Source organism: Ambystoma mexicanum, chromosome 3q (genome assembly GCF_040938575.1).
Source record: "Ambystoma mexicanum isolate Mex_15411 chromosome 3q, UKY_AmexF1_1, whole genome shotgun sequence".
In the NCBI taxonomy this organism is placed as follows: domain Eukaryota; kingdom Metazoa; phylum Chordata; class Amphibia; order Caudata; family Ambystomatidae; genus Ambystoma; species Ambystoma mexicanum.
In genome coordinates, this window is record NC_090926.1 from 375,875,391 (window position 1) to 375,897,992 (window position 22,602).

General features: G+C 46.6%; 2 protein-coding genes across 3 annotated transcripts in view; one reads left to right on the forward strand and one right to left on the reverse strand.

The window, feature by feature from the left end:
• The window catches only part of LOC138582594 (uncharacterized), a 100,117-nt gene extending 87,003 nt beyond the window's left edge, over positions 1-13,114 (reverse strand). The window contains exon 1 of the mRNA XM_069654007.1: positions 13,025-13,114. The gene's annotated coding sequence lies outside the window, so the exon portion shown is untranslated. The remainder of the gene's footprint in view (positions 1-13,024) is intronic.
• A 172-nt stretch (positions 13,115-13,286) lies between these two features.
• The window catches only part of LOC138582595 (zona pellucida sperm-binding protein 4-like), a 50,456-nt gene continuing 41,140 nt past the window's right edge, over positions 13,287-22,602 (forward strand). For both annotated transcript variants that reach the window (XM_069654009.1, XM_069654012.1), the window contains exon 1: positions 13,287-13,416. The gene's annotated coding sequence lies outside the window, so the exon portion shown is untranslated. The remainder of the gene's footprint in view (positions 13,417-22,602) is intronic.

The following is a 22,602-nucleotide window of genomic DNA, read 5'->3' on the forward strand; positions in this document are numbered from 1 at the left end:
GAGAGTTATTGTAGGCAAATTCTGCCTGTGGGAGGAAACAATACCATTCTTCTTGTTGCGGACTGCAAAAACACCTGAGGTACTGTTCTAGGCTGGCATTTAATTTTTCAGTTTGGCCATTGCTCTGTGGGTGGTATCCAGAAGAGAGTGCCTTGTGAATCCCTAGAACTTGGCAGAGAGAAGCCCAGAACTTGGAGGTGAATTGGGGTCCTCTGTCTGACACTATGGTCCTGGGCAAACCATGTAAACGGACTATATCCTGAAGAAAGGTTGCGGCCATTTCGGAGGCTGAAGGAACCTGTTTAAAGGCCAAAAAATGGGCGAGCTTGCTAAATGAGTCAACTGTCACCATAATCGTTGTCATGCTATATGACGGAGGGAGGTCTACAATAAAATCGGTAGAGATGTGTTCCCATGGATGGTCCGGTAAGGAGTCTTGCTGCAGTAGCCCCAGAGGTCTTCCCGTTCGGTGTTTGTTGGAAGCACAAACCGAACAAGTGGAAACGTACTGGCTTACATCTTTTCTTAAGGTCGGCCACCAGAAACCCCTCCGTAGCAGATCCAATGTCTTCCTGATTCCGGGATGTCCAGCTAAAGGGGTGTCATGACACCAAGAATGTATCTGATTTTGTAGCTTCTTAGTGGGAACATAGAGAGCTCCTTCATGATAATACAATACGTCCTTATCTTGAATAACAGTTGACGGAAGCTCGGTGCCCATCTGATACTGTGGAATTAGGTCTTGAAGAAATGAAACAGTAGAAGCCAACACAGTGGGATTAGGGAAAACCAGTTTGTGTCCCGTGTAGGAGCCAGAAGTATCCCCAAGTCTTCTTGACAAGGCATCAGCCTTCATGTTCTCTGTACCAGGTAAGTATGTAATTACAAAATCATATTGTAAAAAAAAATATGCCCATCTGGCATGCCTGGCATTGGAACATTCCAACTGTTGTAAAACCCGAAGGTTACGATGGTCTGTTCTAATAGTAAACGGATGAGTAGCTCCCTGTAAAAGATGTCTCCACTCTTGACAGGCCAGTTTTATAGCCAATAGCTCCTTTTCTATAACCGAGTAGTTGCGTTCACTACAGGTAAGTGTTTTGGAGTAATAAGCTATCGGATGTTCATAGTCGTCTTCTGACCTTTGAAGCAGAACTCCTCCCACCGCCCCTGTAGAAGCGTCTGTTTCCAGAATGTAGGGTCGGTTCTGATCCGGTTGGACCAGGATGGGGGCTGTGGAAAAACATTCTTTCAGAAAACAGAAGGCTCTTTGGGGCCCTTCATCAAATACGAACTTGACTCCTTTCTTCAATAGAGAGGTCAGTGGAAGTACCTTGTTAGAAAAGTTGGGAATGAACCTTCGATAAAAATTGGCCAATCCTAGGAAGCTTTGGAGTTCTTTGACATTGACAGGATTTCTCCATTCTCTGATAGCCTTCACGTTACTGGAGTCCATCTCGATACCTTCTTTGGATAAGATATATCCTAGGTAGGACACGGACATAGCTTCAAATGAGCATTTCTCTGGCTTTACCAGTAGTTGATGGGATTGCAGACGCTGTAAGACTAGTCTGACCAGTGACCTGTGCTCCGATAGAGTCTTGGAAAAAATGAGGATGCCGTCCAGGTACACTACCACTGACACAAACAGCATATCTGCGAAAATCTTGTCCATATACTTTTGGAAAATGGCTGGTGCATTCACAAGACCAAATGGCATCACTCGGTATTCAAAGAGTCCAAAAGGGGTACGGAACGCTGTCTTCCACTCGTCCCCTTGCCTGATTCTCAAGAGGTGGTAAGCCCCTCTCAAGTCAAGCTTGGTAAAAAACACCGCCCCATGTACTGCCTCCAAGATGTCCCGGATCAAAGGCATAGGATACCTATCCCGAATGGTAACCTTGTTGAGCCCCCTGTAATCTATACAAGGGCGCAGCTCTGCTGAGTCCTTTTTAGGAATGAAGAACAAGGAAGCCCCACAAGAGTATCTGGACTCTTGGATGAGTCCGTTTTGAAGATTTGCGTCGAGGTATTCTCTCAGAGCCTTCCTCTCTGGTAGAGACAAAGGGTACATCCTCCCAAAAGGAACCACCACCTCAGGTATCAGGTCTATACCGGAATCCTCTGTTCTATGAGGCGGGAGTTGACGGAGAACGGCATCCAGGAACACCTCTGAGAATTCTTGATAATGGATGGGAACTGATGCCACTGTGATTGGATCTGGAGTACTGTTTCGGTCATATGCTAGGGTGTTGGACGTCGAGGACGAGCTCATGCAGTGTGATTTACAAAACGTAGAATTGAAGACTACCTTGTTAGCCGTCCAATCAATTTGAGGGTTGTGCCTCCTTAACCAAGGAATGCCAATGACCAATGGAAAATGAGCTGCTCTGATCTGGTCAAATAACAGGAACTCCTCGTGATGGCCTAACCTCATTCTCAACGGAGTGCTCTCCTTGGTAATAGGTCCAGAAGATAAGGGCTTCCCGTCCACCCCTTCCACCGGAATGGGAGTGGCCTTGGATATTGTGGGAACAAGATGTTCCGCAGCCCACTTGGAGTCGATGAAATTCCCTGCTGCTCCACAGTCAAGCATGGCGAGTACCTCTGTGGGACCTGCATCAGACAGCCACAAGTCAACTCGAAACACCATTAGACTGTTATCATCGGGAGTGCTTACTTCTCTTGTGTAGTTACAAGGGTGCTTGTTACTTCCCCCGAAACCTCCCTTGCTGTAGATCGGGGGTTGAAGTTTCCCTGTCTTCGAGGTGGCACCTCAGGACAGTCTCTCAATAAGTGCTTCGAGGAGCCACAATACATACACAATCCAGCCTCTCTTTTTCTTCTACTTTCTTCTTGAGTTAGAGGTCCTCGGGCCGCCCCTATCTGCATAGGTTCTTCAGGAGGATGGGTAGTTCTGGTGGGAGGGACAGGAGAGGGGAGGCCGGTTGGCTGTGGAACGCCTCTGGTTCGTCTTCTTTCTAATCGTCTCTCTTGTAGACGGAACTCAATCTGAAGAGATAATGTAACAAGATCTTGAAAGGATGCAGGTCTAGCCACTCGGGCCAGCTCATCCTTGATTTCATCACGAAGGCCACGTCTGTAGATGGTTTGCTGAGCGGAATCAGGCCAATCTGCCTTGGTTGCCAGCCTCTGGAAACGGGATAGATGGGTTTGTACATCAGTGTTTCCCTGGCTGACATCTAGGATAGCTTCGCGAGAGGAATAGAAGACTTCTGGTCGGTCGAAACGTTCTTTAAACACCTCCGTAAAACGATCATAGTCACCCAAAATCGGGTTGTTTCCGGTGACAAACGGTGTAGCCCATGAGAGAGCATTACCCATTAGGTTGGCAATGATAAACCCGACCTTGGATCTAGCAGTCTCATAAGCATGAGGTCGAAAGGCAAAATACACCTTACATGCGTCAAGAAAGTCCTTTAGCCCTCCTGGGTGACCATCGTATTTGCCAAAGGAGAGTGGCATTGTAGGCAGGTCTCCCCTGTCATCACGATGCAAAACAACCTGTTGTCGGAGGGCTATGTTCTCTGTTCTCAAAGCCTGGACCTCCATAGTAAGGTTCTGCATCGCTGCTACCAATTCTTGATATTGTTCTAACGATGCCATGGTAAATATTGGGCGTTGTATACTGTGAAGATTGGAGGCCTTATCCCCTTCCTCCTCACCTGAATCTTCTGTGGCGGATTCCTTTGGATTCGACTCTGTCTTCTTACGGTCCTTCCTCCTTACGGGAGTCTTGTCCTTTGGTGTCTTGGCTTTCTTTTCGTGTAAATAGGGTCGGGCCCCTCCGGAGGCCACCGTGGCAGAGATAGAACCCTGTCCGCGGGGACACCCAGGGGGCCAGACCTAGATCAGGGAAAAAGCACAAAGGCAGAAAAAACCCTGTTTCCAGATGGGTTCTAATAAGGAGTTGAGAATTCCTTGCACAAGTAATTGAAGTCTGGCTGCAGCTGATGGCTCAGGAAGTTGACCTCCAACTCCGGTGGAGAGAGCCAGTTAAGCTCTGCGGTGACAGTAGGACGTGGCACACAGAGGATAGATACAGGAACCCAAATAAACCAAGAAATAAATCTTAAGGGAAGACAGAACAGATAGAAATGCCCGTAAATAACAGTGATAAGATTTCGAAAGGAGTAAGTATAGAAATAGTGTGCAGGTAAACCATAAGCAGAAAGTAGAAATACGCCTGCAGAACGTAGTAAGTCTGCAAACGAGAAACGAGAGTGCAGAGAAGACGAAAGGCAGAAACGCCGAACAAATAAACTTAAATGCTTCGGCGGAAAACAAGAGGCGTAGGTGCAGAAGCTCAGGCGAGGCGGAGCCGTAGAACAGACGAGGAGAGGCAAAGAAACACTTGCAGAAGTAGCAAGACTCAGGAGACAGGTAACACGGGAAGGAATTATGTTGAGCGCAGAAGGTAGGCACAGGGAAGGCAAAAGGTAGCTGCAAGGAAGGTCGGCAAGGAGGAATTTTCCAAGAACGAAGTTCCACACGAACCGGAGCGATGTGTACAGATACAACGCACCGGTTTGGTGGAGGAGTCTGAATTTAAAGGCACGGCCACCATATTGAGTGAGGACTAGAGCGCTCACAAGTCAATGCTTCCAGCGCTTCCAAACCTTCCATTCTCCGTTCCTGACAACCGGTTTGTGCACTCTTTCATAGATTCGTGCTGATTGCGCCTATCTAACGACCAAGGAGGACCTCCCCGGCAACCTGTAAAGGAGAAACCAAAGGAGATCCGGGAGTGTCGCTCCACACCATGAAAAGAAGATCCAACAGAAAGCGGCGGGGGGGGGGTGTCATTCCACGTTCTGACCAGAGACAACAAGAAGAGCCGGAGGCACCGTTCTCTGATGGAAGAAGGACTCATACCTACCGGATCCTGCCTTGTCCCATGAAGGAATCCCACGTGCCCGTTTCTCCCTCGACTTGAAATCTAAGAAGAGTCGGGGGGGATGTGTGGGATATATTGACCCACTCAACAGCATTTCCCCACATCACCAAGCTGCAGTTGTGCAGAAACCACAAAATGGTTGCGCTGGTTCCTGTGAGCGCCATGGCTCAAAACTGGGTTTTGCAAACAACAACAAAATGGCTGGATGGAACAAAGGGGGCCCATTGAAGGAGATTGCCAGTGGGTTCTGACTTAAACAAAAGGAAGAAAGTGGAAAAAGCAGCATTGTTTTGCTGCAAAAGCCCAAAATCCCCATTGAAAAGAACCCCTTTTTCACCTTTAAAAAATGCGGCTTTGACTCTAAATTCCCTCTGTTCCTTAAGGCCACTGTGATTAATAAACCCTACCAAGCCCTGTGTGTCTCACTGTGCCTCAGAAAACCAGGCATGAATCTGAATTGACAAGCCCAGTCAAACCAACTCTAAAAAAATCAACCAGGAACTTTACTTTTACTTACACGGGAAACACTGTCATTTTCTTTGCTAAAGTATCCAAAACTCAGCTGTTCAGAGAGAGACTCCAACTAGCTGAGCCATGTTTGTTTCAATGTATCTGTGCTGCAGACCAACTCCAGCTTCAAGAGAATAACTATAGCTGCAAGGCCGTGTGTGAATCTGCTGGGGATTAAAAGTTGAATTAAATAAGGAAAGGCTAGCTGCACCACGTCTAAAAAAATGAGCTTTTGCAAATTAAAGAAAAACAAATGCCTGTGTTTTGGAACAGTACACTGGTGAATGAAAGCCTGCCAGTTTTTTAGCAAATTAAGGGGTTTGTGAGACTATATAACATGGGTTTTTTTATGCAACTGACTTGCTTTAATTCTGGATCTAGGATCAGAAATTAAAGATTAAAACTATAGTGGCTGGAGCTGCAAGTTGAAAACAGGTTTTCTGCTTGGAGGGGTGGCACCAAAAGGATGGCTCTCTCTCAGCAGATACTGACAACCCCCTGATAATTAGGGGGTTGAACAGACGTTTGTCTCTGCTGGGACCCTGACAATGAAGCTCCCAGGGAAGGAAGTCTGAAGTGTGAAGGGAGAAACCCCCACCATGCTCTGAAGGAAATGACAGTTGGCAGCAGTTGAAGGACAGAAAAAATATGGACCCAGGAACAAAGAGACTGCCAAGACTATTTCAGGAATAAACTTTAAAGACTTTTATCTTTGCAGCAAGACTCTGAAAAACTGTAAAAATATTGCTGTTTAAAGGTGATTTTTTGTGCTTGCTTTTGAGACATGGTAGAACTCGCTGACACCTTGGGGATAGATAGGGCAAGGTATTGAGGATAAATCAAAAAATATCAATGTTGCAAACAGAAAACGTTGTACATAAATCCCTGGGGATAATTTGCATCTGTGTATAAAATTATGGAATTTTAGGCTGAATCTTTCATGTTTAAAATTACCAAACTGTAACAGAAGGGTGAAACAAGGTCCCACAGACTGAAGGATTGGACTGATATGTGCTGCACATAATATGTAACCTGTGTATATAATTTACTAAGAGATTGCAATTGTATAAATGTCTGTTTTTGGCAAAATCGGATTTTAAGTAAAGTAAATTTGGGAGTGTTTTGACATTGTAAAACTCACTTCATAAACCTGACATCATTCCCTTGGAAATCCAACAAGTTGAGAGCAAGGCGGAGACTAGCACCCCTGCCCAATCCAAGTAGTTTAGGAATGTGCTTAGTTAACCCCGCCCACCCTATGCTTTGATGATATCATTATGCACTGTCAATAAGGGTCCCTGACAAGACTCAGGACAGACAGACACTCTTCCTGATTTCCTGAGCTGGGTTCCTGTTCCCGTCATCTTCCAAACTCCAGATCCCAACTACAAGGCTAAAGCATCGCTGATCCTGCGCCAGCAAGGTCTAAAATTCGAAAACCGCTAAAATCCCCAAATGACCAAAGGGAAAAGCTGTGGTGTTTTTGGGAAGCATCCTGATCCCACTACTGCCTGCTTGCTGCAATCCTGCCATCCAGCTACCTGTAGTATCCAGTGACCAGAATTGCCAGTGCAGAAGTGCTACCCGGTGACCAGAACTGCCCAGCTGTTTTGCCAGGCGCACTGCCATGTAGTAAACAAACCGTTGAATGTCCAAAATCCAAAAACTAAAAAGTGCCTATCTTGTCTTTGTCCTCATCCCACTCTCTAAGTCATCCTGTCCTTACCCTGATAACTTGTAAAACTGTCAGGATCATTCTTGCAATCCTGCTCTTGAGTTCTAGTGCTAGCGCCATCTCTTTAGTAATTTTGCCTTGTGTAAATCCTAAGCCTTTAGTCCTATTTCTAGTAATCAGACTGGTTCCGCCAGGGTTGGGCGCTGGGGTGATAGGGTTGAACTTGTGAATCAACCCTGGAGCTTACTGTGTCCCTCTTTGGTGGCCTAGCCTGAATTAGTGTAGAGTAAAACTGTTCTTGTCAAAACTGATTTCCTTTCCTTTCCTTTTTCACTGCTCCATTTTACTCAACACGCACCTTTCTAGATCTTGCATAACTCATCCAATTTACCAGCTAGAGACTTACTTTCACTTTCATATTGTCCCTGTGATTTATAGCTATCCCCCAACAAATCAGTGTATTTCACCCATTATTATTAAAAACCGTTTGGGTAATTTCAGGCGGGAATTGCAAAGTTTGCAAAGTTTCCAATGTGTCATTTGCTGCAACATGTTTTAAACCCTGCCACTCATTTTCAAACTGCTTTTGGTAATCCATTCTTTGTGATTGTTAGTGTCTTTGCAGTGCTGCTTTAGTGAGGAATTATAATTGCTTCAAGGTTTTTAAAACACATTCATTATTTAATTGTCCATTTCCGAGTGTCATTTTCTAACATTGCAAGGGGTTTAAATCAATTTTTCTCTCTTATTTGGGAAGGGAAGGCCGGATTTGAATTCTGTTTTCAGCTTCTTATCCCCGATTACCTGCTGTTTCTTCATATCAATTTAGAATTGATTATTTGTGGGTTGAGGGAACATTGCAGGGGGAACTTCTAACTCAAGTGCTATCTCACCTAAACCAAAAGTGCTCCTATCCTGCTGTGCTGTGTATCTTTTCCACTGGTAAGTTAAACCCAGTGCATTGCTCACATTCAAGTTATTATCACCACATTGGTGATTGCTGCCCCATATTAAAAAGTGTAGGATTTCTTTTGAATTTTCAAATAAATAAATATTGCATTTTACCAACCAGCGTGGTTCATGGTCCATTGTGACCCGGGGTATTTGAAAATGGGATGTGATATGAGTGGTGTACCATCTCAATATTCAATCTAATCTAAAATATAGACTAGGTATTTCAGTTGTGCGCTGCATACTGGGCCGAGGCTAAGGTGTGTGTCGCCTGATTGAAATCCCTAACAGGGGTAGGAGTGCCTTGGATCGTTACTGAGTGGGTTTTTGTCCACCAGCACAAACATTTTTCACAGTGAAAGAAGGTTCTGGACGACTGCGTCACTTGCCACAAAGAAAGATTCCAAACACTGATTGACAGGTACTCCACAATGAGTCTTTTATTTGTTTTATTTTTTAGAATAAATGTTGCACTTGTGCTTATTCAAAGAGAAAAAAACAAAAGTTGTTGCCCTCTACACGTGTTTCCCCACTTCCATTCAGTGGTTCATCAGGAGGTAAGTATTTATGTCTAGTTTTAGAGCAATGATTTGAGTACTTCTTAATTGCAACTGAGATGATAAGTTTCCTGTGTTTCCTGTGTTTACTTGTTGAGTAGGTTTCAATTTAAGCAGAAGTGTTGCCTCTTGAATGGTCATGGGCATTACCTGGATTTCTCCTTGGATACGATGTCATTGGATTCTGATCAAAAACGGGGACTGTGTTACTTGATTGACAGCCCTACCTTAAAAAAATAGGCACATACGTTGATAGGTAGGGACTCTCTCGTGGGCTTGTAACAAGCGCGTGCAGGTGCCTGGGCTTCGATTTGTCCCTGCAACATTCCTTGCTTGCTATGTTCTCAATTAAGGGCTGACTGGATCAGGAAGGAGAAGGGAGTGCAGTATCTGACCAGAGAAGTGCCATCATGGGATGAGAGGCCGTCGTTAAGCTGAGCAGGGTCCTAAACGTTGGCTAAAAGGAAGATGAGATGAGACTGTGTTCTAAATACCTGTGATTTATAACCTGCATTTTATTCTTTCAATTTTACTAAAATTGCTATCTGTTTATTTAGTCTGCTTATTGTTAAATAAATGCTAAGTTTTTAGGCTTGACGTGTTATTTCTATGGCATGAGTTCATGGCTGTAGCACAAAGTGGAATCTGAACCAGGGGTGGGGAGTGTTTTATGATAAGTGGGCTGGTCCCAGAACTGTGCCTACACCCTCCCCAAGACAGGTCTCCTCCCGATCCGCCACCTTCGAGACGCTGTCCACGATGGCCCTCAGGGAGGTCTTCACCTCTTTCCTTAACGCTTTAAGTTCCAATAGGATGGTCTGTACATCCTCTTTTAGAGCATCCATACCTCCTGTTGCCATCTCCTGCCTGTTCTTGTATGCCCGTAGGCTTGCGACTCTGAGGGCTATATTCCCCTCTCCGGGGCCCTCTACCACGCAGGTGAGCCCACTAACCTTTGCGTACCCCCAGCTGCTTCCACCTTCCCGCTGCCTATCTCAGGGGCTCTCGCTGCTTTCTGTCCACTCAGTGCCCCGTGTCGAGCAGCTCCAAGCTGTTGCGTGTGCCCTTTTCTTTTATGCTCGCAATTCCTGCCAATAGGTCCCCTCAGGGTGCTTCACTTTGCTATGCGGCCTGGTTAGGTCAGCCCAGATTTGTTTATCTCTTATCCCCTCCCAGCACATTCGTTTACTCTCCCCCGCACAGTGCCTCTAGTGGTCTGTGTGCAACTCGGGGTTGTTAGATCCTGGCCCCTCTGCCGAATGCCTAGGGGGGCCTTCCACCACTCTCCACTGTACAGTGGCGTGGCCCGGCGGGGAGCAGGAGGAGGGGGAGCTTGCGCCTTGTGATCCTATGTCTGCTGGTCTCCACCGTCCTGGTCCCTCTCACCTCTTCGCTATGTCATGCCTCCCCATGCCTAGCCGCTCTCCACAGGGTGACTGCGTCCACCAGGTAGCACATTGGAGGATCCACGTGACGTCAGCAGGCTTTTTGTCTTTTCGCTGTACCAGTTTTGGTCTGGCGCTCTCCTCTGGGCCCTTCTGGTTGACTCAGCCCAAGCTTGGATCCTCCTTTCTCCCTCACAACATGTTCTTTATTTCCCCCTGGGGCACTCCCTTCAAAGGTCCATGTACCACTTGAGGACTGCTTGTTCCTGATCCTTCCGTCGAGCTCCCTGGGGCCTCCATCCCCCGTTCTCCTGTCTACAGTGGTTCAGCCCAGTGGAAGGAGGCAGTGGGGGGAGCTTGCGCCTCCTCCCCTTGTGCATGCCATTCTCTTTTTCTCTGGCCCTTTTTCCTCTTCACGATGTTCCGCCTCTCCGTGCCCGGCCGCTCAATGCAGGCCACCAGCTTCCTCCGAGGAGAGCCGATGAGGCTTCACGTGACGTCTGCAAATTCTGCTGTTCCGCAACACCCGTTCTGCCTAGACTCTCCCGGTATCACTGCTGCTTCTGGGCTGATGGCCGCATGGTGCTTTCTCCCCCCAGATCGGGCACACATCCGGCACTGCGCTTCTCCCCTCTCCTGCACCTACGTTCATCCGGCGCCTCTCCTATCTGTGCACAGGGAGTGTGGCTCCTCTCTTTCTAATCATTGTACTGGCCTCTGTAGAATCGTTTACTGGGGTTTCTGTTTTTAATCAATGTTCACATTTGGCGGGGTTGATAGCTCCCAGCTTATGCAGCCATCTTGATCCACGGCCCCTAGCGGTCTTGTGAACTATATTACTTTTACTGTTTTTGTCCTTGTTGTTTTTTGTTCTTTGTATGTTTGCTAAATTATTCTGCACCAATGCTATTGTATAACCCTTGAATGTATGAATCCATTACTCCAGTATTATTGACTAATTGTTTTGGTTAACATTTTTTACAATCTACTCACAATAAAAACGAATTTCATTAAACAACCGAATTATGTGATAGGAAACACGGTACCAGAGATACCAGCCCTTAATTGTTAGAGAATATTGGGCTCCACGAGATGGGCGGTGGTTCTACAAAACGCCTAGGACTAGCACACCTTTGCTATCGTACAAGTGATTTCATTCCACATAAAAATAACTTTCTGGTTGGGACACCATTTGTGCATTAATGTTGTACACTTCCCCAGTCCTAAACAAAGTAGGGGCTGGTCCTTATTTAAGTAAATTCGACTGACTAAACACCCATACCTAAGAAAGGCTGCAAACAAAATAAATGAACAGTAAGTGTGCAGCCCTTTAAAGGTGCCTTTTGTCATCTAATGAAAGCTGGAAAGGGGACCAGGTCCGTTCAGCAAGGGCCCGAATGGAATGTGGGTGGCACAGCCATTGAGTTAAACTTCTGCCCTTTAGCAGGGCAATGCGAGACACAAAGAAGTTGGAATACCGTGGCTGGCAAGGACACCTGGAACACTTTCTTCAGCCACAGCGCTCCTGAGAAGGCAGCAGCTGTGAAAAATGTCCTGGCTAGCGTTGAGATGTCGTGGTGTTCCGCTCTATAGCGCCTAGGGGGGTTGGGAGGGCAAGCTGCCCAACGGCCCCGTGGCAGATACTGTGTATATTCATACTCAAATATCTCAAAATTGAGCAGCTCCATTTTAGATTTTTTTTTCTCAGGACACTGGATACTGATATATTTAGGTGCATGCTAAATAAAAACGTAGATGACAATTTACTGATATTTTAGGCCGAATTTTGTTTTCCTTATCGGAAAACCCCATGTTATATGTCGTCCAATATGCTATTAGCAATACAACTTTTCCAAAATATTAAGCCGTGCATGAAAAATTCAGTAATGTTCCAGGTAGGGGTGGATGCCTCTGAAATGTACTGTGGCAATTTTTCCGAATTTCCAATGGAAGAGTTAAACAGTTATTGAGATTTGATGGTGAAACCCCATGGATAATCGTGTTAACCTTATCAACTACATACTTAACAATATGACCCATTCCAATCTGTAGGTGATTAGCCAGTTCTGTTTTTTTCCACGTTACCCATTATGAAAGTCGGACTACAAGTCCAAGAATGCAAAGAAAAACAACAGGACTGGATAAGAACCTACAGATTGGAACGGGTCATGTTGGCAGCTTGCAACTATGCTATGTGCTAGGAAGATGTATGCATATATATGTATATGAAGATCGGGGCTCTATATAAATCGATTCCTCCTTAGATTCGTCGCATTCAAAAGATTTGCAGGACACTTGCAAAAGGATTCAAATAACCGGCCGGACACCAGCCCTGCAAATAATGTAATGCAGAGGGTAGCTGTGCCCCAAGACATACTTAAATAGACATCATGTGGCAGAACAAACGAATGCTGTGCACTTGGAACGTGGCTGATGCATGCCAATGTGTTATGTTAATCCAGCCCTTTGTTTCTTTCTGCAAATCCAGGTCTATTAGACCCAGAATGCAAAATAAAAATCAGAACCGAGTTAGCATCCCCTGACTGGAGTGGGCAAGTATGACAGCATATTTGGATTCATGCAAAATTCGGCACTGTAATCATGATATTTAGAAAAATACACAAACTACAAGGACCACAATTCCCAGGGACACTGCTACGGGATCAGCACTGGGAATCAGGCAGATTGGCCCGTACACATTCTCAGACACAGAAGCACCCTAGGACAGGTTGCAACGTAGTCAAGTTACCCAATACCAATTGCAAGGGGCAAAGGAAGAAACCCAGAACCGATATCAAGTTGAATTCTTCTACTTATACATATATTTGTACATCAAGAAGTACATGCATTGAACCAAATTGATTTAAGAAAAAAAACGTTTTTGAAGAACATCACACACACCCTCCATTGAACTGGCCTGTGGCAGGAGGTCAAAGGGGAGGTTCGAGAAGGAGCTTGACAATTAAGATCCGACTTTTAAAAATGCGTACGTTTGGCCATGCCTGATTGAAAGGGAAATTGGTTTCACCTGAGTTGAGATCACGTCAGCTATGCGGGCGGAACTGTGGCTGTAGTGTAGAGCATTAATGTGCGGCAGACCTGCGTAGCAGGGGGTGGGGATCACCTAGGCTTGAGGCCGGTCTAATTAAGAGGTGATGGGTTTCACCTGGTGACCCTGGCATTGAGACCCGCGTTGACCTCACGCCACGCTCAGTGCATAAATACCTCGGCGTGAGCCTTGGAAGGCATTTCCGGTACAGATGTCTTCTGCGTTAGCCCCGTGGGTCAGTCTGGGCTTTGTGCTAGGGGTCCCCGGGACTTTGGAGGAAGTGGCCCTTGCTGGCAACGCCTCCCTGCTACGGTGTGGGGCCCGCAGCTTACATGCTGAGTTTCCCCTGATCCGTGAAAATACAGTGAGAGGTGAGTGGTTGCTGGGGAAAATCTCTGAACTGTTTCCTTTTGGGACTTGAAGCTTCGTTTTCAAAACTAGATCTGGTTATCTATCTGCTGTTGGTAAAGTTTGGCTATTGTGGTGTCACGTGCCGGTGTTGTATGCTATCCTGCCTCCCATGGTAGATTGTGGGAGGCAGTGTTCGGCAATCTTCGGAGTCACGCCCACTTGATGGCTACAGCCATACATGCAGCCCGAAATGAAAAGCTAATGTCATAGCCCGCCCTCCTACATTTCTGTTCCTGGGATTGGCCAGTGATCTACGTAGCTCCACCCCTGTCCTTGAGTGCCCGTGTCCATCATTTAAGCAGTTCTCATATTTTATTCTTTTTTAGTGGCCGCAGTGTTGCCATGTCCGCTTATTATATTATAAGTGACTTTGGGCTTGTTTTTGCCCAAAGTCGCTTATAATATTAGCAGGTTGCTTGTCGCGGTTTTTGTCTGCGTTTTTCCTTAATTGTGTGCTTATTGTTCCGCTTGTTTGCCAGTCTGTCTGACTTGGCCCCATTTACAAAAAAAAAATGAATATGAAAGGCGAACATGCCGTCTTGCCTTAAGCTGTTATGCACACGCTGTGAGGCTCGGGCTGATTGCCTTCCTGATGTGAATCTGCAAGTACTCCTTTCTTTTGCATTGATGGGCTCTTTCAATATGAGAGACCCTTTGAAGACGCATTACCTAGCCAAGAGGTAAACACGGGGTATTTACAGCAACATGTAGTTTAGTCATGATGGAAACAAGCATAGACAATGACAATAGTTTAGGGTTTTGTGTAGGCATGGGAAAGGCCCTTGGTAGGCACTGCTATCTTTAGTTGTATGAACGGCACCAGGTGCAAAATGGTGCAAGTACCAGGGCATCTAATGGCAGTGCCTGGCAAATGCCTGATAAGTTTGCAAAAGCCAAAAACTTTTAACATGACTAACTGAAGGACACACACAGTGCTTTTAACTTGATTGGCTGAACGCAGACCAGGTTAAGACATTTCTATTACACCAGTAGCATTTACAGCTCAAATTCATTCAGCATTGAGTGCAAAGTTTAATGTTAAGGCTTGATTAAAGAGAGCACAAAGAGTTCCCATGATAAGGTGTTTTGGGCGGGGAGGGGCAAGAACAGGGTTGGGCAGTGCCTTAAGTGGCACTACAAATCGAGCCGGGGCTCATCGAGGGGGCGTGGCCTAACAGCGGGGGTCTTGATGGCCCGTTAGGCCACGCCCCCTTAACGAGCCCGGGCTCAATGGGCTACTGCCACCCCTGCCAGGCAGCCTTTCGTATAGATTAGCACCCTCTCCCCTATGGGGAGAGGGTGCTGATCTCTGCATTTATTTTGTGTAGGCTTGCCTGGCAGGGGACAGCGCCTGCCTATTCAGCCTTAATGGTGGTGTTGCCCCTCGCCAGCTGGGGAGGGGCAGCACCACCATTAAGGCTGAAAACGTGAGGCCACTGGAAGCAGAGGCCTTTTTCCTAAATACTGAAACTCCCGCGAATGCGCGGCAGCTCCAGTATTTAGAAAGCAAGGCCTCTGCTTTCAGCGGCCTCACGTTTTTTCCATAATGGTGGCGCCGGCCGACGGGAATCTCTTGATTAAAGGGATGCCTCGCAGGTGCGGCGCCACCATTATGGCTGAAAGGCATTTTTTTCTGTAGGCTGAAGCTCTCGCAAACGAGCGAGCGCTTCAGGCTGTAGAAAAAAATGCCTTTTCGTGTAGTGGCCGGGGCTGCCAGGGGAGATTACTGGGCCCGGCAGGGCCCCGCCTCAAAACGAAATTTCAGAGCCTGCCGGGGCTCAGCCCCAGCAGGCCCCGGCCCACTTAAAGCCCTGGGGTTGGGGATTAGCATGGCAATGAACAGTCAATGGGTGGGCTAGTGATTTACTAGAGGAGTAAGTCATGAGGGAGCCAATGACCAGAGGGGTGATGGACTATATGAACCAAGGACCAGATGACAACAATCAACCAGGTTTCCCAATACCAGAAGGACGACAGTGGGGGGGCCATGTCACGCTTGTCGCCATGAGCTAGTCCTGGATTTTCCCTTTGCATACTGGTCCTTGTAGGCCCATACTTATAATGGGAAGAAATAAAATACCAGTCCTAGCATTTAATAGGAAATGCCTGGACTGGCTCAGTGTCATGAAGTACATGGGGCTACTTGGCAGGTACCTGCAATGTAGCCAAGGACCAGAGGTGAGCGACGAATCAAGCACCAGAGCAGCCGAGGATCCAAAAAGCCAATAATGTTGCTTTTATAAGTCGCACACATACAACAAATTAAAATAGACACCAATTGTTAGAAAATAACAATTTTAATAAATGCTTTTTGTTAACATATGTTTGAGCTCTCTGTATGTATTCTTTGCGTTATAGTTATTTTTCAACTTCTGAGACCTTTCCACCTTATTTTAGAGGTGCGCTTGTTTTTGCAGCTTATTTGGTTGGGAGTCAGCTTGTTTTGGGCTTGTTTTAAAGGAACATTCAGCTTATTTTTTCCTTCTGACCTGGCAACACTGAGCGGCCGTGGAGAGAGGAAGGGGAGACTGGGAAAGAGGGGGTTTGAAGAAATTAAGTCGCATGGAGTAGAACCGAGCTCTACACTGCGGGGCTGTGGTGGGAATACAGGAGCTCGAGGCACACACGGGACTGAGCAGGAACAAAGGAGGGACCCTTCTGCACCAACACAACGAAAGCACAGTATTTGAAAGGCTACCGAGCAGGGGAGTTGCTAGGTCTGGAAAAGACCCGGGGCTAAGCTGATGTCGGAACTGTTGGGACTGGGGGCTAGCTAGTCTTTTGGCTGTAGCTCCTGCAATTCTATCCGGGGCTACAACCAAAAGACCAGGGGCTATAGCCCCCTCAGCCCCCCCCTAGCAACGCCCCTGCCACCGAGGATTACAAAAGCCCTGTACAGTGGTTTAATTGCTGGGATCAAAAAATAATAAAAATCACATAAATGAAAAACATTTGACTTTTCTGTTTCATGACACCAACGTAACATTGTTTACTCCCCCATGTACGTAGACACATTAACACGGAAGAATGCCATGTTAAGAGAGGGCTAATCACCATATTGCTGAAACGAAGCACCTGAATGTTTTATGGAAATGCTTAACTCAAGGTGGTCTGTTTTGGGGGCTTCGTGCATGGACAACATTGTGTGATGAATGTCAACTTAACTATTTCATAACTTGTGTGTTTTATCACTGTTCTATAGCCAAAACATTAATGTAAAGAAATATTATACCAAGCAAAAGGAGTGTTTAGCGAACAATGGTTTCACACCTGTCTGCATCAGGCGTGCCTGTAAATAAGTGAACACAAGGTAGGCTGCAGTCTTGTGGCAGGATGGATGCCATACTCCCACTTGTCATGAATCCTCCTTGCATGTTAATTCCACTCTCTTTATCACGGAGAATGGTCATCATGGTTTCCACAGTTATGTTGCCTGTTTGAAAACCATTATAACGCACTTCAGCAGGGCAGTTTCTAATCCATTTGGTGCCCAGAGCGAAACACTAGGAATACACCCCCCCACATCCCATCCCGCACCCCAGCCCCACCGCACCCAATGCGCCATCCCCACCGCACCCCGTGCCCCAGCCCCACCGCACCCCACGCCCCAGCCCCACCGCACCCCAGCCCCACCGCACCCCGCGCCCCAGCCCCACTGCATCGCACCCCACCCCACTCCCAAACTACACCATTAAGGGACTCCTACCCAAAGTCAAACAGTCCGTTACACAAGGAATGAATTGCCATTTGCAACAGTGGGCCACTTTTTCATTGGTGCCCAAGACAATTGTATGCTCTAGTCCCACTTAGGCTGCAGATAATGAGGACTGGGCACACCAAGAGAACATGAATATGGCACAGGATGCAGTATATGCAACCATCAAAGAACACAAGATGCTGAAGGGGGTTTGGAGGCAACCTAAGCCAAAAGGGCAATGACAAGGAGACACCCGAACACAATAAACAATCACTTTAAAATTATTTCAATGGGAATCAAGTGTATGCTTTGATACAGTAAAGTCTGACTGTTGACTTGTTATAAGGAGACATGGAACCGGATTATTCATTTATTCATGCAATGTTTGTCGGGTACCTATTTATTTATGCAATGTTTGTCGGATACAGGTATCCGACAAACATTGCATAAATAAATAATCTGTGTCCATGTACCCGACAAACATTGCATGAATAAATAAATGAACCGGGTCATGGCTTAAAGAATATTTACTCAGCAACACTGATCAAAACTATTATCAGCATAATGAAGTAACTCATCACCAGTGCCATGGAAGTGGTTTAAAGTGGAATTGTTATAAAGTTTGGCAAAGAAGCAGCATGAAAGAAATAGCGCCGCTTTATTTTGGGAGAGGCAAAGCTGCCTACAGTGCACGCCCACGCCCCACACTACCTCCCCTCCCAACACAATGTCAGCACGAAACCATTCAGTGACCAATGGCCCACCATTAGCAGTTTCCTGCCTGCATTGTGATGGGAGGAGCTGGTTTTAGCTGCAGGGGGACCTGAAGTGTTTTAATTGTTGTGCTTATGCCCCCCCCCCCAAGTGGCGCTAAAGTGGTCGGAGGAAGCCTCTGACTTCTGTAATGTTACGTAGTACTTGTGACATTACAGTCGGAAGGGGCAGCGCCAGTACCTGACCCACAGAACTTTCCCCACGGCAATGCGCCGCCCCACAAACTGGGGAATTTTATCCCCTTCAGAGGTTCCAGTGTAGCGGGGTAATTGCGAACCCCCCTGGCGGTTGCGCCCCGGGCAGCTGCCCGCCTTGCCCGGGCCAAGAAACGGGCCTGCACCTCAGGGTTAACAATTTCTCCCAGTGCATGGATTAGCATTCTTTTTTATTTATTTTTCCATTTGTGCTTTGGTTTCCAACAAACCTTGCACACGAACATGAATATTTAAAAGTCTCCTATGCACAATTAGACAAACAATACAGGCCATAAATACAAACCATCTCCCCAGATAATACAAAATCATACACAAATATAAACTAGTCAAGTCACACAGCATTCTTGTTGCAGCTCAATTAAGCCTACACATTTCACAATATCAGAACAATGAAGTATCTGTTAAGTATAAAAGCAAAATTCTATAACTTTTTCCCCAAACCTTTTATTCAAACAAGGATGCGAGACATACATAGACAGTAAAATATGGCTGAATGCATAATGCACAACATTCCCGGGTCCAACAAGCCATCCCACCACCGAGGCGCTAATGCGAAAATGCATAACCTTGTTAAAATAAAAAAAAGTACCACACCAAGGACATCACATCAAGGAATAGTTTGAAAGTAGAGACGGTTTAAAAGTTAGGGAGGGAAAATTCTGGTAATAGTCAACAAATGGGAGCCAGAAATTTAGATACCAAGACAGCGCATTGTTTTACACATGCTGTAACTTTTTCGTCGACCAAGATGTCCCATACCTCCATCCACCATTGTGCCAATACTGGCCCCATAAGAGCCTTCCACGATCGTGCTATTTATATTTTAGTTGCTAAAAATTGGTGTGTCGCCGATTGTGCTCTGCAACCCGATTTAGGGTACACATCTTCCACTGAGCACCGCGATAGGCCAACTAGTGGAGCCAGGGGTAAGTCCACTGCAGTTCTCTCCTTAATGTGAGACAGTACAGCAACCCAAAAAGTGTGGATCACATGACAGGACCACCACATATGAAAGTAGCTTCCCAAGGCCGCACCCCCTCCAGCAAGCCGAATTCAAAGCAGCATTCATTTTATGTAAAGTTAGCAGAGGCTGCTACCATCGGTAGCAAAGTTTATGCATGCATTCTCTATTGGTTACACATCTAGAGGAGGCGTGGTTTCTAGCCCAGATCTCTTCCCATAAATCCTCGACAGGAGGTCCCACATCCGCTTTCCAAATGGCAATGTAGGAGGATCTGACGGTTAGTAAGTTGCCTCCCAAAAGTTTATAAAAGCATGAGATTCTACCCCCATCTATGCCATACTGTTGGGTACATTCCAATACTCTCACCTTCGCAGGTCACCTGGCTCCTCACAGTTGTGAAATCCAGTGCCGAATATGACCATATCTAAATCGTTCGCCTTCGGTTAGTGAGAATTGAGCCTTACATTCGGACACGAGAGAGGAGAGCCCTCCTGGTACAGCTGATGCAAGCTATGCAGACCCCCATTATGCCAATTTGAAAAACTATTCCCTAAGAATCCTGGGGAGAATTCTGCATTACCAAAGACTGGAGAGCACGGTCTGAAACCCGATTCACCCACTTCTTCATAAAAGCCACGTGCCAGTAATACAGCAAGATTTTTGTCGAGCTCAAGTGTGTGTCAGATCGGGGAGTTTAGTATTGTCGATAAAGGGTAAGAAAGATAACCGGCAGGAGGAGTTGGCTTTCTCAAGAGCTACCCATCTGGGAGGGGACCTCCAAGCCAAAATGTGCATAACCCGAGCAGCCACATAATACCTGAGGAGGCCCAGAGCCGCCATTGCTCCCCTCCGGGCATCGCTTAAAACCTCAGCTTTTGGAACTCTAGGCTTTTTGCCCACCCAGATAAATTGTAGGACGCTACGCTGCAGCATACGTACTTCAAGATTGGGTATCTTAACTAGCAAGGCTTGACAAAGATACAAGAATCTGGGTAAAAGATTCATTTTTACTGCAGCGATTCGTCCCATCGGTGATATTTCCTGCTTACTCCAACGTTTAAGATCTTCGGCAAGATCCTTAAGCAACCCTGGGAAGTTGACCCAATATACATCCTGCGGGGAAACAGGAATCCTCACCCCCAGGTACTCAATAGTGTCAGATGCCCACGGAATCGACAGGTGGATCTCGCAGCGGCAATGACTTGCTTGGGCAATTGCACACTTATGGCAAGGATTTCTAGTAATTGACAGAGAAGCCAGTTCAAATCATCTTAATTCAGACACGACAGCCTCAAGGGAGGTTGGTATATTAGTTAACATGAGCAGGACATCATCGGCATAAAGAGGCATTTTGTGTTGCACCCAAGCTACCTCAGTCCCTGTGATCTCCGAGTTGTCTCTGATCCTTTGCGCAAATGGCTCCATTACAAGAGCAAAAATCAAAGGAGACAGTGGACAACCCTGCTTAGTTCCATGAGCGATAGGGACAGGGGCAATTAACCCTTATTCGAGTAACAGGTCAATGGTAGTTAGCCAACGGGCCAAATCCAAAAGCAAGCAGAACATCACAAAGGTAGGGCCAGTGCACTCTGTCGAATGCTTTAGTAGCATCCAGTGTGAGTACTCCCAAGGCAAGACTATCCCCTCCTGGCTAGGTCAAGGATTTCCAAGCCTCATCTGATGTTGTCTTGTGTGCTTCGCTTTGGAATAAACCCAGCCTGATCCGGATTTATCAGTTGGGGTAGAACCGTCCCCAACCTCGAGGCCAACACCTTAGAGTACAACTTGGCATCCAGGTTCAAAGAAATTGGCCTGTACGGGTGACAATCCTGTGTGGGATTCCCCAGCTTAAGTATTAAAATTGTAGTTGACTCCATCGAAGGAGTAACCCTCCCTAAATTCCGGGAACAAGTTGAATAAGTTAGTCAAAGGTTTGAGTAGTTGTGGTTGAAAAATCGTATAAACGATGCTGAGAAACCATCCGGACTAGGGGTCCTGTGTTTAAGAGAAACTATTGCTATTGCCACCTCTTCCGTGGTTACAGGAGTATCTAAGGTCTCCTGACCAGTAGACGAGAGCCTGATTTGGTAGTCTGGCGTAAGTCGCAGAGATGGGGGGGGGGGGGCGGGCCTGCTTCAGATTCTGTGGGTAAATATCATTCAGAAACCTTCCTTTTCGCCGATTCCTTGTACTGAATATTTATGTCTGAGTCTACCAGCACTGCTGTAGTATTTGTTGTATGTATGGCCTTCAATTTATGAACCAGAAATGTATTCACCATATTACCCATGGCATAATAAGATTGCTTAGCACGAATAATCGATTTGGCCGTATGTCCTGCTAAGTGTGCTTCTAGTTTATTTCGCGCTACCCGTAGGCCCTTCCTGGCCATGACAGAATTGAAATGCTTATGAAGCATTTCTGAAGCGCGCATCTCCCCCTAAAGTGCCTATCTTAGGGTTCTATTCCTATGAGTGCAAGCAGTTGTGTGAGCAATCAGTTCCCATCTAATCACTGCCTTCATAGGGTCGCATACCGTGGCAGTCGGAACGGTAGCAGTGCTATTTTCCCTAAAGAAATCAGTTATTGCTTTAGTTACGGGGTCCTTTGAACACCAAATCTGAGAGGGCCGGGTCGTGCAGCTTCCATGGGGGCCTGCTAACGGGGGACAACCTATCAACTGAAAGTGTACACTCAACTGCTGCATGATCTGAGAGTACATGGGTAGCAATGAGTACCTCTGATACAAACGGAATCAGAAGGAACAAGTTACTTACCTGTAACTATTGTTCTCCAGAATGGGTCTGGCATGGATTCACATGCTCATGAATATTCCCCGTCGTCAGGCCGGGAATCAAAAAGAAAAAACAGTTTCACTTTCACTTACAAACTGTCTTTCTCCGATAAACCAATCACTGAGCTCTGGGTCATACTGCCCCCAGCCAATGACTGCCCTTCCCCCTAAGCCCCTCCTCTGGCAGCCATCTTCAGATTTAATAGCCCATAAAGTGGCAGTATGACCAAGAAGAGCCACAGAGGGACAGGAGGGAGGGTTTGCATGTGAATCCATGCCAGACCCATGCTGGAGAACAATAGTTGCAGGTAAGCAACTTGTTCCTTCTCCAGCATGGGGTCTGGCATGGATTCACATGCTCATGAATAAAGAATACATAGCAGTACAACATTACACAACCACAGGAGGTGGCAAGGCTCAACAGAAGCAAATACTCTTCCCTCCGGAACAGGCTCACCTTCAGCCGAACAGGTTTGCGTAGCACTGCTTGGCCAACCCTGGACTCCTCTCTGGAATCCCTGTGGACGCAGTAGAATCTTGTAAAGGTGTGCGTGGACCTCCACGTAGCAGCCCTGCAGATGTCCAGCAGGGGCACACCAGACAGGAACGCCGTCGTCGCAGCGATCGCTCTGGTAGAATGGGGTCTAAGACGGCCGGGCAGCGGTTGGTTTGACAACCAGTGACAGTGTGTGATGCAGCCGG